Genomic DNA, 14,718 nt, shown 5'->3' on the forward strand with positions numbered 1-14,718 from the left:
CTCCATATCCTTCACTCCCACCACCATGTCTCCATATCCTTCACTCCCACAACCCCGTCTCCATATCCTTCACTCCCACACCCCCGTCTCCATATCCTTCACTCCCACCACCATGTCTCCATATCCTTCACTCCCACCACCATGTCTCCATATCCTTCACTCCCACCACCATGTCTCCATATCCTTCACTCCCACACCCCCATCTCCATATCCTTCACTCCCACACCCCCGTCTCCATATCCTTCACTCCCACCACCATGTCTCCATATCCTTCACTCCCACACCCCCGTCTCCATATCCTTCACTCCCACCACCATGTCTCCATACCCTTCACTCCCACCCACCCACCTTGCTCTCATATCCATCAACTCTTCCTACATAGCTTCTCCCAATTCTAAATAACTACAACATTATTATTCCCTGATTATCTATTCCAGTCCTCGATTACCGTTCGGATGGAAAAGTTTCCTAGATATCTCTTGTTATTGCTCATTTTGTACCTACATCTCCAATTAGAGGAGTGATAGGGGATCTCATAGAAACCTACAAAATTCTAATAGGGTAGATTCAGAAAGAATGTTCCTGATGGTGGGGGAGTCCAAAACTCGGGGTAATAGTTTGAGGATAAGGGGTAAACCTTTTAGGACTGAGGTGAGGAGAAATTTCTTCACACAGAGAGCGGTGAATCTGTGGAATTCGCTCCCACAGAAAGTAGTTGAGGCGAAAACATTGTGTAATTTGAAGAAGGAATTCGATATCGCTCTCGGGGCTAATGGGATTGAGGGATATCGGGGGAAGGCGGGGTCAGGGTATTGAACTTGATGATAAGCCATGGTTTTGCTGCCTGGGGAAAGTGGGCAGCATAATCAAAGATCTCTCCCACCCGGCTCACTCACTCTTCCAACTTCTTCCATCGGGCAGGAGATACAGAAGTCCGAGAACACGCACGAACAGACTCAAAAACAGCTTCTTCCCCACAGTCACCAGACTCCCAAATGACCCTCTTATGGACTGACCTCATTAACACTACACCATGTATGCATCATCCGATGCCGCTGTCTATGTATTTACATTGCGGACCTTGTGTTGCCCTATTTTGTATTTTCTTTTCTTTTCTTCCCATGTACTAAATGATCTGTTTGAGCTGCTCGCAGAAAAATACTTTTCACTGTACCTCGGTACACGTGACAATAAACAAATCCAATCCAGTGATCAAAATGAATGGTGAAGCAGACTCGAAGGGCCGAATGACCTCCTCCTGCTTCTATTTTCTATGTTTTGTGTGTTTCTATCACATTTCCTGATTCTCTCCAGATTTCCTGCCCTGTTGCCATTCTCTGTGACACGGGCTGTAAATCAGCCCCATAGTCCAGCTGCTACACCAGTCATTACACACAACAGTGCAAATCTATATTTACATAGTATAAAAATGTAAATAGTCACTGATGACCATAGGCTGCTTTTCCCCTGGAGGGGACGAGCTGAGTGGTGGGGATTTAACCTACGCTGTCATTGCCGTGCTGCACTCTCATTACAGCCTTGGTCCAAACATGGACAAAGAGCTGAATGCCGGAGGTGAGGGGGGAGTGACTGCCCTCGACATCAAGGCAGCATTTGACCAAGTGTGGCATCAAGGAGCCCTGAGCCCTCGCTAAACTGGAGTCAAGGGGAAAACTCTCCACAACGTGGAGTCAGAAATAGCAGCAAGGAAAATGATTGTGGCAGTCAGAGGTCAATCATCTCGTTCCGAGGACCTCAGGCGTTCCTCAGGGTCGTGTCCTAGACCCGACCATCTTCAGCTGCTTCATCAATGACCCCTTTCCATTATAAGGTCAGAAATGGGGATGTTCACCATTGTTCACAGTGTTCAGTCATTCACAACCTGTCAGATACTGAAACCTCCCCATGTCTGCATTCAGAAAGACTTGGCAACACTCAAGCTCGGGCTGATCAGGATCAAGTTACATTCATGTCACACAAATGGCTGGTGTTGCCCATCTTCAGCAAGAGGGAATCGAACCATCTCCCTTTGACAGCCAACAGCATGATCATCGCCAAGTCTCCCACTCTCAATATCCTGGGGTTACCAATGGCCGGAAGCTGAACTGGACCAGCAAAATAAATACTGTGGCTACAAGAGAAGGTCAAAGGCTGGGAATTCTGCAGGAAGTAGCTCACCTCCTGACTCCCCAAACCCTGTCCACTACCTAGAAGACACAAGTCAGGGGTGTAATGGTATACTCTTCACTTGCCTGGATCAGTGCAGCTCGGGAAGCTCGACAACATCCACAGAAAGCAGCCAGCTTGATTGATGCCCCATCAACCTGAACATTCAGTCCCTTAATCACTGAAGCACATGGACAGCAGTGCCTACCACCCACATGGTGCACTGCAGCAACAAGGGAGGTGGGAGTGTAATGGCAATGTCACCGGACTGGTAATCCAGGCTAATGCACTGCGGACAGGGGTTCAAACCCCACCATGGCAACTAGTGGAATTTAAACTCAGTTAATAAATCTGGAACTAAAAAGCTTGTCTCAGTTGGTGAACCCACCTGGCTCACTAAAGTCGTTTAGGGAATGGGGGATGACTCTGATTGAATTGGCTGGTGGCCAATGAATTGGCACAAAATGGCGCATACAAAATGATCAGAGGGTTAGATAGGGTGGACAGTGAGAGCCTTCTCCCGCGGATGGAAATGGCTAGCACGAGGGGACATAGCCTTAAACTGAGGGGTAATAGATATAGGACAGAGGTCAGGGGTAGGTTCTTTACGCAAAGAGTAGTGAGGCCGTGGAATGCCCTACCTGCTACAGTAGTGAACTCGCCAACATTGAGGGCATTTAAAAGTTTATTGGATAAACATATGGATGATAATGGCATAGTGTAGGTTAGATGGCTTTTGTTTCGGTGCAACATCGTGGGCCGAAGGGCCTGTACTGCGCTGTATTGTTCTATGTTCTATGTAAAAGACTGTGCTGTGCCGGTAACAGGCGGTGATTGGATCAGATCCCACTGGGATATTTTCAGAGTCACAAGGTTCCTGTTTGGTTTTACTTTTGATTCTGGCAGCCTGGATGGAGGGTTCCAACTGACACACTCCAAAAAAATCTTAACTAATTTGCTCCAGATGGCCACTGTGGGAGCTGAATCTCTCATGTCTGTCTGGGTGTCATTATCATGCGATTGCAGAGGCCTGAAGCCAAACCATGAGCTGGAAGCGAGGTTTGATGATAAATAAAGTGTCACTTCAAAAACGTAAAGGCCTAAATGTGAATCTCGAGCTGAAGACCAGTTTGATAAGGCTGTGAGTGCTGCGTCCTTTTCCGAGCCACAAAGGCTCTGAATGAATGACTGTCCAAAGAAGGCCATTACCAGCTACAGACCAAGACTTTAATCAGCAAGCTAGCTGTGAGGAAAGCCTGCTCAAGAATTACCACCTAACACAAAGATTATTACTGTTTATTTCATCCTTATTATTTTCACCCCTTCCTCCCCCACCCCATATTTGTCTGTGTTGTGTGTGTGGGTAGAGGGTGGGACAGTTAAAGGAGGCAATAGATATTAGCTTGTTGGTATCCAGTTGTATTTACTGCAGATTTCAATATAGTTCCAGTTATAAAAACACAGTAATCATGTTTAAACTTACAAACCTGGTGACTGTCATTACTGGGCAGCGAAGGGTCAAAGATTTCGGGAATTTTTCTGAGAATGATTGGTTAATTCACTTGTGTAGTGACTCCAGGCCGGGTGGGGCTGGAATTGACTGTGCCCCAACCCAGGGTGTGGTAACACACGTGCACGGCCTTTCTGTCCATATACTTTACACTGAATGGGTGAGTGTGGATCGTTATCCACTGGGATTATGAACGTGGTCAGTACCTGGGCTTGGAGCGCTTTGCCACACTTTGGGCTGCTGATGATCCAGGTGGGATTGCTAAATCAGGGAAATGCAGAATTGTTAGGGTGCAGAAGGCGTCTATTCGGGCCCATTGTGTCTGCACCAACTCTCCAAATGAGCATCGTGACTGAACGCCATTCCTGGCCTTTCCCCCGCACATTGTTTCTATTCAAATAATCATCTAACACCCTCCTGAACGGCTCGATTGAACCTGACTCCTCCACACTTCCAGGCAGTGCAGCCCAGCTGATGTGCTAACACTAAAGTATTAATGCAGCAGAACCAAAGGATAGTTCCCAGCTTCCAGACGGAGCTTCTCGACAGAGTGACTCAGTGGTCAGCGCCAATCAGACCTGTGCTCTCCAAAATTACAAGCATCGTTTTAATTTTTTTCTCTCATGCCAACTGTTAATTACTGAAAAATCATATTTGCCCTTTTACCAGGGCTAGGCTGGTATTGGATTTAAATTGCATCTCTTCATCCATGCAACACGACTGCCTTTCTTAATTCCCCTCTAATTTGAAAGCACTTGATGCTGGCATCGAGTTTCAGATGGGATCACGGGGTTAACGTGCAGTACAAGCTGCAGGTTGCACTGAATCGTGTCCTCCCAGCTCTCCGATGATCTTAGGCTTTTAAAAACCTATTAAATAACAAGGACACAAGGTGTTGGATTGGATTGTTTTCTATTCCTGCCCCCTAATTGCTTCGGCACTGAATAGAGTTGATGATTTTTTTATTTGCCCCGTTCTACAGGGATCAGGTATTCCCCTCGCTCGGAGTGTGTGTGGGTAATGTGACACAAAGTCACTCGGTGTGTGTGCAGTGTTACACAAAACACTAAAGCTGTAGCTTTGTAGAGTTACAGTGCTCATCACAGTAAAATAGCGAAAAGAGAATATTTGCAGATCCAACCGACAAATTGTTAAAAGCATTCAGAAAGCAAAGTGAATCTCTAATAATTCCGTTGACCATTATTGATATGTCCATCTAGTTCCATTCCCTTTGCCCCACACGTTAGTTGAATGTCATGGACTGTTATTGTGAAGTCACTATTTATTTAGGGTGAGAGACTCGGTGTGCACTCCACAAAGTCACTGTGTATTCAGAATAAGGGTCACTCACTATGTAAACTGTACAAAATCATTGTTTATTCAGGGTAAGGAACAGAGGCTTTAGGAACAGGTTATGTCCATTCTCACCAGCCAGATTGTTCCGTCTTTCAAAGATTTGGCACTGTACAGAGTCACTGTTTATTCAGAGTGAGGGTCACTCACTGTGTAACTGTACAGAGTCACTGTTTATTCAGCAGGGTGAGGATCACTCACTGTGTAACTGTACAGAGTCACTGTTTATTCAGCAGGGTGAGGATCACTCACTGTGTAACTGTACAGAGTCACTGTTTATTCAGCAGGGTGAGGATCTCTCACTGTGTAACTGTACAGAGTCACTGTTTATTCAGGGTGAGGATCACTCACTGTGTAACTGTGCAGAGTCACTGTTTATTCAGGGTGAGGATCACTCACTGTGTAACTGTACAGAGTCACTGTTTATTCAGGGTGAGGATCACTCACTGTGTAACTGTACAGAGTCACTGTTTATTCAGGGTGAGGATCACTCACTGTGTAACTGTACAGAGTCACTGTTTATTCAGGGTGAGGATCACTCACTGTGTAACTGTACAGAGTCACTGTTTATTCAGGGTGAGGATCACTCACTGTGTAACTGTACAGAGTCACTGTTTATTCAGCAGGGTGAGGATCACTCTCTGTGTAACTGTACAGAGTCACTGTTTATTCAGGGTGAGGATCACTCACTGTGTAACTGTACAGAGTCACTGTTTATTCAGGGTGAGGATCATTCACTGTGTAACTTTACAGAGTCACTGTTTATTCAGAGTGAGGGTCACTCACTGTGTAGCTGTACAGAGTCACTGTTTATTCAGGGTGAGGATCACTCACTGTGTAACTGTACAGAGTCACTGTTTATTCAGCAGGGTGAGGGTCACTCACTGAGTGACTGCACAGAGTCACTGTTTATTCAGGGTGAGGATCACTCACTGTGTAACTGTACAGAGTCACTGTTTATTCAGGGTGAGGATCACTCACTGTGTAACTGTACAGAGTCACTATTTATTCAGCAGGGTGAGGGTCACTCACTGTGTAACTGTACAGAGTCACTGTTTATTCAGCAGGGTGAGGATCACTCACTGTGTAACTGTACAGAGTCACTGTTTATTCAGCAGGGTGAGGGTCACTCACTGTGTAACTGTACAGAGTCACTGTTTATTCAGCAGGGTGAGGATCACTCACTGTGTAACTGTACAGAGTCACTGTTTATTCAGGGTGAGGATCACTCACTGTGTAACTGTACAGAGTCACTGTTTATTCAGGGTGAGGATCACTCACTGTGTAACTGTACAGAGTCACTGTTTATTCAGGGTGAGGATCACTCACTGTGTAACTGTACAGAGTCACTGTTTATTCAGGGTGAGGATCACTCACTGTGTAACTGTACATAGTCACTGTTTATTCAGGGTGAGGATCACTCACTGTGTAACTGTACAGAGTCACTGTTTATTCAGTGTGAGGATCACTCACTGTGTAAATGTACAGAGCCACTGTTTATTCAGCAGGGTGAGGATCACTCACTGTGTAACTGTACAGAGTCACTGTTTATTCAGCAGGGTGAGGATCACTCACTGTGTAACTGTACAGAGTCACTGTTTATTCAGCAGGGTGAGGATCACTCACTGTGTAACTGTACAGAGTCACTGTTTATTCAGCAGGGTTAGGATCACTCATTGTGTAACTGTACAGAGTCACTGTTTATTCAGCAGGGTGAGGATCACTCATTGTGTAACTGTACAGAGTCACTGTTTATTCAGGGTGAGGATCACTCACTGTGTAACTGTACAGAGTCACTGTTTATTCAGGGTGAGGATCACTCACTGTGTAACTGTACAGAGTCACTGTTTATTCAGCAGGGTGAGGGTCACTCACTGTGTAAATGTACAGAGTCACTGTTTATTCAGCAGGGTGAGGGTCACTCACTGTGTAACTGTACAGAGTCACTGTTTATTCAGCAGGGTGAGGGTCACTCACTGTGTAACTGTACAGAGTCACTGTTTATTCAGCAGGGTGAGGATCACTCACTGTGTAACTGTCCAGAGTCACTGTTTATTCAGGGTGAGGATCACTCACTGTGTAACTGTACAGAGTCACTGTTTATTCAGCAGGGTGAGGATCACTCACTGTGTAACTGTCCAGAGTCACTGTTTATTCAGGGTGAGGATCACTCACTGTGTAACTGTACAGAGTCACTGTTTATTCAGCAGGGTGAGGATCACTCACTGTGTAACTGTCCAGAGTCACTGTTTATTCAGGGTGAGGATCACTCACTGTGTAACTGTACAGAGTCACTGTTTATTCAGGGTGAGGATCACTCACTGTGTAACTGTACAGAGTCACTGTTTATTCAGCAGGGTGAGGATCACTCACTGTGTAACTGTACAGAGTCACTGTTTATTCAGCAGGGTGAGGATCACTCACTGTGTAACTGTACAGTGTCACTGTTTATTCAGGGCGAGGATCACTCACTGTGTAACTGTACAGAGTCACTGTTTATTCAGGGTGAGGATCACTCACTGTGTAACTGTGCAGAGTCACTGTTTATTCAGCAGGGTGAGGATCACTCACTGTGTAACTGTACAGAGTCACTGTTTATTCAGCAGGGTGAGGATCACTCACTGTGTGACTGTCCAGAGTCACTGTTTATTCAGGGTGAGGATCACTCACTGTGTAACTGTACAGAGTCACTGTTTATTCAGTATGGTTAAAATTACTCTCTGTAATTCATCTCGGCATCGAATATGAGACCAAGGTCACAAACATCCTGGTGTAATCTCAGACTGTTTCCAGGGGATAGTGTCTGTACCCAAGGAACAGAGTTAATCATGGGAACAATAATAATAGCTTTAGTCCTCCATATATTTAGTCGGTGAAATGTCTGCCCCCCTCCCTCCCTCCCCGTACTGGTATTAACCAAGCAGTTTGATCATTTCAAGACAGTGAAGGAGTGGAGCGAGGTGGGGGTGAGGTAGAGCTGGGTCTTGTCCGTGTCCGTGTGAAATTTAACGCTTTTGGATGATGCTGCTGAGGGACAGGCCGTGCAGATGAGAAATAGGAGGGGCCAGGGTGAGACCCTAGGGGGCACCAGAGGTAAAGGTACGGGAGCAATGTGGGCCCCATGAAAAATGGTAACGATGATATTATGAATGAAAATAAGGAAATAAGAACATAAGAACAAAATGATGGACAAGTGAAATAATTACGTGTCAGTATTCACAGTGGAAACAGACATCGACAGGAAACTAACATTGAATCAGGGCCGGAGACCTTGCAAAATTCACATCAGCAAAATAACATCAGTGAAGAAAATAATGGCACTAAAGAGTGTCAAACCCCCAGGACCCGATGGTTTCCATCCCAGGGTTTTCAGGGAAGAAGGTGAAGACATTAGAGATGCCCCATCGATAATCTTCTGAAGGTGTCCCGATTCGAGAGCTGCTGCCTCAGGTTGGCAAATCGTGGATGTCATTCTGCGATTTGAAAAATGCTTAGCTGATCAGAGAGCGGTTTCATACAATCTCTACAGTGTAGAAAGAGGCCATTTGGCCCATCGAGTCTGCACCTACCCTTGGAAAGAGCACCCCACCTAGGCCAAAATATAAGCAAATTACTGCGGATGCTGGAATCTAAAACGAAAGAGAAAATGCTGGAAAATCTTAGCAAGTCTGGCAGCAACTGTAGGGAGAGAAAAGAGCGAACGTTTCGAGTCCGATGACTCTTTGTCAAAACTAACTGACAGAGAAAGTGGGAAATATTTATACTGTGGAGTGAGAATGAAATAGCCACAGAAACCCAGCGAAACCGGGTGCTAATGGCCACAGAAACCAAGGGGAAAGAGTGCTAATGGCAGTCCCCAGAGAGGGCAAATGGTGTGAAAGGTCAAACAGCAGGGAAACTAACATCAGAGGATGAACTGTAGATGTGGGGGGAGGGGAAGCAAAGAGGAGAAAGGTTAAGGAAAGGTGGATATGATAGGGGGGGGGGGGGGGGATTAAATATATATTAAGAAAGAAAGAAATGGTAAAAGACGGTTAAAATGAAATGAAAACAAATGGTTCGAGGTGGGGCTGATCATCTGAAGTTGTTGAATTCGATGTTCAGGCCGGAAGGCTGTAGCGTGCCTAACCGGAAGATGAGATGTTGTTCCTCCAGTTTGCGTTGAGATTCACTGGAACATTGCAGCAGGCCAAGAACAGACATGTGGGCATGGGAGCAGGGTCTTGTGTTAAAATGGCAAGGAACGGGACGGTCAGGGTCCTGAATGCGCACAGACCGAAGATGCTCAGCAAAGCGATCACCCAGTCTGCGTTTGGTCTCTCCGATATAGAGGAGACCACATTGGGAGCAGCGAATGCAGTAGACCAAATTGGAAGAGATGCAAGTGAAACGCTACTTAACCTGGAATGAGTGTTTTGGGCCTGGGATGTTAAGCATGGAAGAGGTAAAGGGGCAGGTGTTACACCTTCCGCGATTGCATGGGGAGGTGCCATGGGTGATGGGAGAGGTACTGGGTATGGTGGAGGAGTGGACTAGATTGTCTCGGAGGGAACGGTCTCTGCGGAATGCTGACAGAGGGAGTGAAGGGAAGGTGTGTTTGGTGGTGGCATCACGCTGGAGTTGGCGAAAATGGCGGAGAATTATGCTTTGCATACAGAGGCTGGTGGGATGAAATGTGAGAACGAGGGGGACTCTATCCTGGTTCTGGGAGGGGGCGAGGGTAGTGGAGGGGGCGAGGGTAGTGTCGGGAGCGAGGGTAGTGGAGGGGGCGAGGGTAGTGGCATGGGAGATGGACTGCACGCTGTTGAGGGCCCTGTCAACAACTGTAGGTGGGAAATCACGGTCGAGGAAGAAGGAACACATTTTCGAAGCACCATTTTGGAAAGTGGCATCATCGGAGCAAATGCGACGGAGGCGAAGGAGCTGAGAGAAAGGGATGGAGTCCTTACAGGGTGTAGGGTGCGAAGAGCTGTCGTCCAGATAGCTGTGGGAGTCAGTGGGCTTGTAGTGGATATTAGTGGATAGTCTATTGCCGGAAATGGAGACAGAGAGATCAAGGCAGGGAAGGGAAGTATCTGAGATGGACCAGGTGAAAGTGATGGAGGGTGGAAACTGGAAGCCAAGTTGATGAATTTTTCCAGGTCCGGATGAGAGCAGGACACGGCACCAAAGGGGGAGGGGGGGGAGGGGAGGAGGAGGGGGGAGGGGAGGAGGAGGGGTGAGGGGGGGAGGGGAGGAGGAGGGGTGAGGGGGGGAGGGGAGGAGGAGGGGTGAGGGAGGGAGGGGATGGGGAGGAGGGGGGAGGGGAGGAGGGGGAGGGGAGGAGGAGGGGGAGGAGGAGGGAGGGGAGGAGGAGAGGGAGGGGAGGAGGGGAGGGAGGGAGGGGAGGGGGGGAAGGGGTGGGAGGGGAGGTGGGGAGGGGGAGGAGAGAGAGGGGGGAGAGGGAGGGAGGGGGGTAAGGGGTGGGAGGGGTGGTGGGGAGGGGGAGGGGAGAGAGAGGGGGGAGAGGGAGGGAGGGGGTAAGGGGTGGGAGGGGAGGTGGGGAGGGGAGAGGGAGGGTTTGCTGACCAGGCTGTGTAATGAGGCAGGATTGATAAATGATCTCATAGTTCGGGATCCTCTTGGAAGGAGCGACCACAGTATGGTGGAATTTAAAATACAGATGGAGGGTGAGAAGGTAAAATCAAACACTAGTGTTTTGTGCTTAAACAAAGGCGATTACAATGGGATGAGAGAAGAACTAGCTAAGGTAGACTGGGAGCAAAGACTTCATGGTGAAGCAGTTGAGGAACAGTGGAGAACCTTCCGAGCGATCTTTCACAGTGTTCAGGAAAGGTGCATACCGACAAAAAAGAAAGACGGTAGAAAGGGGAAAAATCGACCATGGATATTTAAGGAGGCGAGGGAGAGTATCAAATTGAAGGAAAAAACATACAAAGTGGCAAAAGTTAGTGTGAGACTGGAGGACTGGGAAGTCTTTAGGGGATAACAGAAAGCTACTAAAAAAGCTATAAAGAAGAGTAAGGTAGACTATGAAAGTAAACTGGCTCAGAACATAAAAGCAGATAGTAAAAGCTTCGACAAATATATAAGACAAAAAGAGTGGCTAAGGTAAATATTGGTCCTTTGGAAGATGAGAAGGGAGATTTAATAATAGGAGACAGGGAAATGGCTGAGGAGCTGAACAGGTTTTTTGGGTCGGTCTTCACAGTGGAGGACACAAATAACATGTCAGTGACTGATGGAAATAAAGATATGATAGGTGAGGACCTTGAGATGATTGTAATCACTAAGGAGGCAGTATTGGGCAAGCTAATGGGGCTAAAGGTAGACAAGTCTCCTGGCCCTGATGGGATGCATCCCAGAGTGTTAAAAGAGATGGCTAGGGAAATTGTAAACACACTAGTGATAATTTATCAAAATTCACTAGACTCTGGGGTGGTCCCAGAGGATTGGAAAGTAGCAAACGTGACACCACTGTTTAAAAAAGGAGGTCGGCAGCAAGCGGGTAATTATAGGTCGGTAAGCTTAACTTCGGTCGTAGGGAAAATGCTGGAATCTATCATTAAGGAGGAAATAGTGGGGCACCTGGAGGGAAATTGTCCCATTGGGCAGACGCAGCATGGGTTCACAAAGGGTAAGTCGTGTCTGACTAATTTGGTAGAATTTTTTGAGGACGTTACCAGTGCAGTAGATAACGGGGAGCCAATGGATGTGGTATATCTGGATTTCCAGAAAGCTTTTGACAAGGTGCCACACAAAAGGTTGCTGCATAAACTAAAGATGCATGGCATTGAGGGTAAAGTGGTAGCATGGGTAGAGGATTGGTTAACTAACAGAAAGCAGAGAGTGGGGATAAATGGGTGTTTCTCTGGTTGGCAACCTGTAACTAGTGGGGTCCCTCAAGGATCAGTGTTGGGCCCGCAGTTGTTCACAATTTACATAGACGATTTGGAGTTGGGGACCAAGTGCAATGTGTCAAGGTTTGCAGACGACACTAAGATGAGTGGTAAAGCAAAAAGTGCAGAGGATACCGGATGTCTGCAGAAGGATTTGGATAGGTTAGGTGAATGGGCTAGGGTCTGGCAGATGGAATTCAATGTTGCCAAGTGTGAGGCTATCCATTTTGGGAGGAATAACAGCAGAATGGATTATTATTTAAACGGTAAGTTGTTAAAACATGCTGCTGTACAGAGGGACCTGGGTGTGCTGGTGCACGAGTCGCAAAAAGTTGGTATGCAGGTGCAACAGGTGATTAAGAAGGCTAATCGAGTTTTGTCTTTCATTGCTAGAGGGATGGAGTTCAAGACTAGTGAGGTTATGCTGCAATTGTATAGAGTGTTGGTGAGGCCACATCTGGAGTATTGTGTTCAGTTTTGGTCTCCTTACCTGAGAAAGGACATATTGGCACTGGAGGGAGTGCAGAGGAGATTCACTAGGTTGATCCCAGAGTTGAGGGGATTAGATTATGATGAGAGGTTGAGTAGACTGGGACTGTACTTTTTGGAGTTTAGAAGGGATCTTATTGAAACATATAAAATTATGAAGGGAATAGATAGGATAGATGCGGGCAGGTTGTTTCCACTGGTCGGGGAAAGCAGAACTAGGGGTAGGGGACATAGCCTCAAAATAAGGGGAAGTAGATTTAGGACGGAGTGTAGGAGGAACTTCTTCACCCAAAGGGTTGTGAATCTCTGGAATTCTTTGCCCAGTGAAGCAGTTGAGGCTCCTTCATTAAACGTTTTTAAGAAAAAGATAGATACCTTTCTAAAGAATAAAGGGATTCGGGGATATGGTGTACGGGCCGGAGAGTGGAGCTGAGTCCACGAAGATCAGCCATGATCTCATTGAATGGTGGAGCAGGCTCGAGGGGCCAGATGGCCGACTACTGCTCCTAGTTCTTATGTTCTTATGTTCTTCTCCTTCAGCCTCTTCTGGTTCTCCCGCATCACCCCCACCTCAGCCACCAGCGAGGCCAACTGCTCCTCGTGCTCCCCCACCGCCTCCTCCACCTTCCGGATCGCCCGGCCCTTGGACTCCAGCCTCTGCTCCATTCTCTCAATACCTGCTTTAACTGGCTCCTCCACTTTGGCCAGGTCCTCCAGGGCCTCCTTCCTCTGCTGGCTGAACGTAGCATTTAGAAATTCCACCAGGTGCTCCATTGCCCACTGAGTGAAGCCTCTTTTTATGCTCTCTGAAAAACATAGGGGGCGGGATTCTCCACTCCCGCGCCGAAGTGGCCGTGCCGTCGTGAACGCCGTCGTGATTCACGACGGCGCAAACGGCCCCGATCCCGACCGATTCAGGCCCCGACAATGGGCTAGGATTGGGGCCGCGTCATCTACACGCGCCAGTCCTTGTTGCCCGCGTAAAGGCGACGCCGCATAGATGACGCGGCCGGCGCCGCATAACTGGCGTCATCCGCGCATGTGTGGTTGCCGTCCTCTCTAAGTCCGTCCCGCAAGAAGATGGCGGACGGATCTTGCGGGGCCGTGGAAGGAAGGAGGTCCTCCTTCAGAGAGGACGGCCCGACGATCGGTGGGCACCGATCGCGGGCCACCCCACATTTGAGGTACCCCCCGGGCAGGATCCCCCCCTCGCCCCCCTGCAGGCAGCCCCTCCCCCCCCAGCGTTCGCGCGCTGTTCCCGACGGCAGCGACCAGGTGTGGACGGCGCCGGGGGGAACCCGCTGTTTTGGCCTGGCCGCTCAGCCCATCCGGACCTGAGAATAGCGGGGGTGCCGGAGAATCGCCATTTTGGGTGTCTCCGGCGATTCTCTGGCCTGCGGCCCGCGGAACTCGACGGGGCCGTTCCCGCCACTCGGGAGAATCGCGGGAGGGCGTCGGACCGGCGTCCCGGGAAATTTTGGCGGCCCAGGCGATTCTCCCAACTGGCGCGAGAGTGGAGAATCTCACCCATTAATTGGGAGCAGAAGTCGGCAATTCAGCCCTTTGAGCCTGCTCCTCCATTCAATCAGATCAGGGCTGATCTCTTCCTGGTCCAAATCCACCTCCCCACCTGTACCCCGAGTCCCTTTGACCCATTTTTATCAAAAATATATGTATCTCTTTCGTGAAACTATTCAATGACTCCGAATCCACCGCAAACCAGTGGGGCAGCAAGTTGCCAAAATAACAACTGATCCACGCTCCTGACAGCCAGTTTGAGCAGGCATCGTAAAACAGCTGCACTCAGTGGGCTGATAGACTCCTGCTTTAACCCTGGAATAAAATATAATTTCTCTTAAATTTAAGAGTATTTTTTGTGGATTGGGAAATTTAAGAAAAAAGATTTGGCTTCAGATCGAAACTAATGTTTAAAATTCTGACTCATCATCTTGAAGGGCAGCATGGTAGCACAGTGGTTAGCACTGTGGCTTCACAGCTCCAGGGTCCCAGGTTCAATTCCCCGCTGGGTCACTGTCTGTGCGGAGTCTGCACGTTCTCCCCGTGTGTGCGTGGGTTTCCTCCGGGAGCTCCGGGTTCCTCCCACAGTCCAAAGACGTGCAGGTTAGGTGGATTGGCCATGATAAATTGCCCGATAGTGTCCAAAAAAGGTTAGGAGGGGTTATTGAATTACGGGGATAAGGTGGAAGTGAGGGCTGAAGTGGGTCGGTGCAGACTCGATGGGCCGAATGGCCTCCTTCTGCACTGTGTGTTCTTTGATCTCTCAGTGCAGACCCAGTTTCC

The 14,718-nt window shown here is 48.2% G+C and overlaps 1 protein-coding gene across 2 annotated transcripts in view; it reads left to right on the plus strand.

The window, feature by feature from the left end:
* agap3 (ArfGAP with GTPase domain, ankyrin repeat and PH domain 3) overlaps window positions 1–14,718 on the plus strand; it is a 1,400,505-nt gene that overhangs the window by 1,177,260 nt on the left and 208,527 nt on the right. The window lies entirely within an intron of this gene.

This window comes from Scyliorhinus torazame, chromosome 11 (genome assembly GCF_047496885.1).
Source record: "Scyliorhinus torazame isolate Kashiwa2021f chromosome 11, sScyTor2.1, whole genome shotgun sequence".
NCBI classification, from domain to species: Eukaryota; Metazoa; Chordata; class Chondrichthyes; order Carcharhiniformes; family Scyliorhinidae; genus Scyliorhinus; species Scyliorhinus torazame.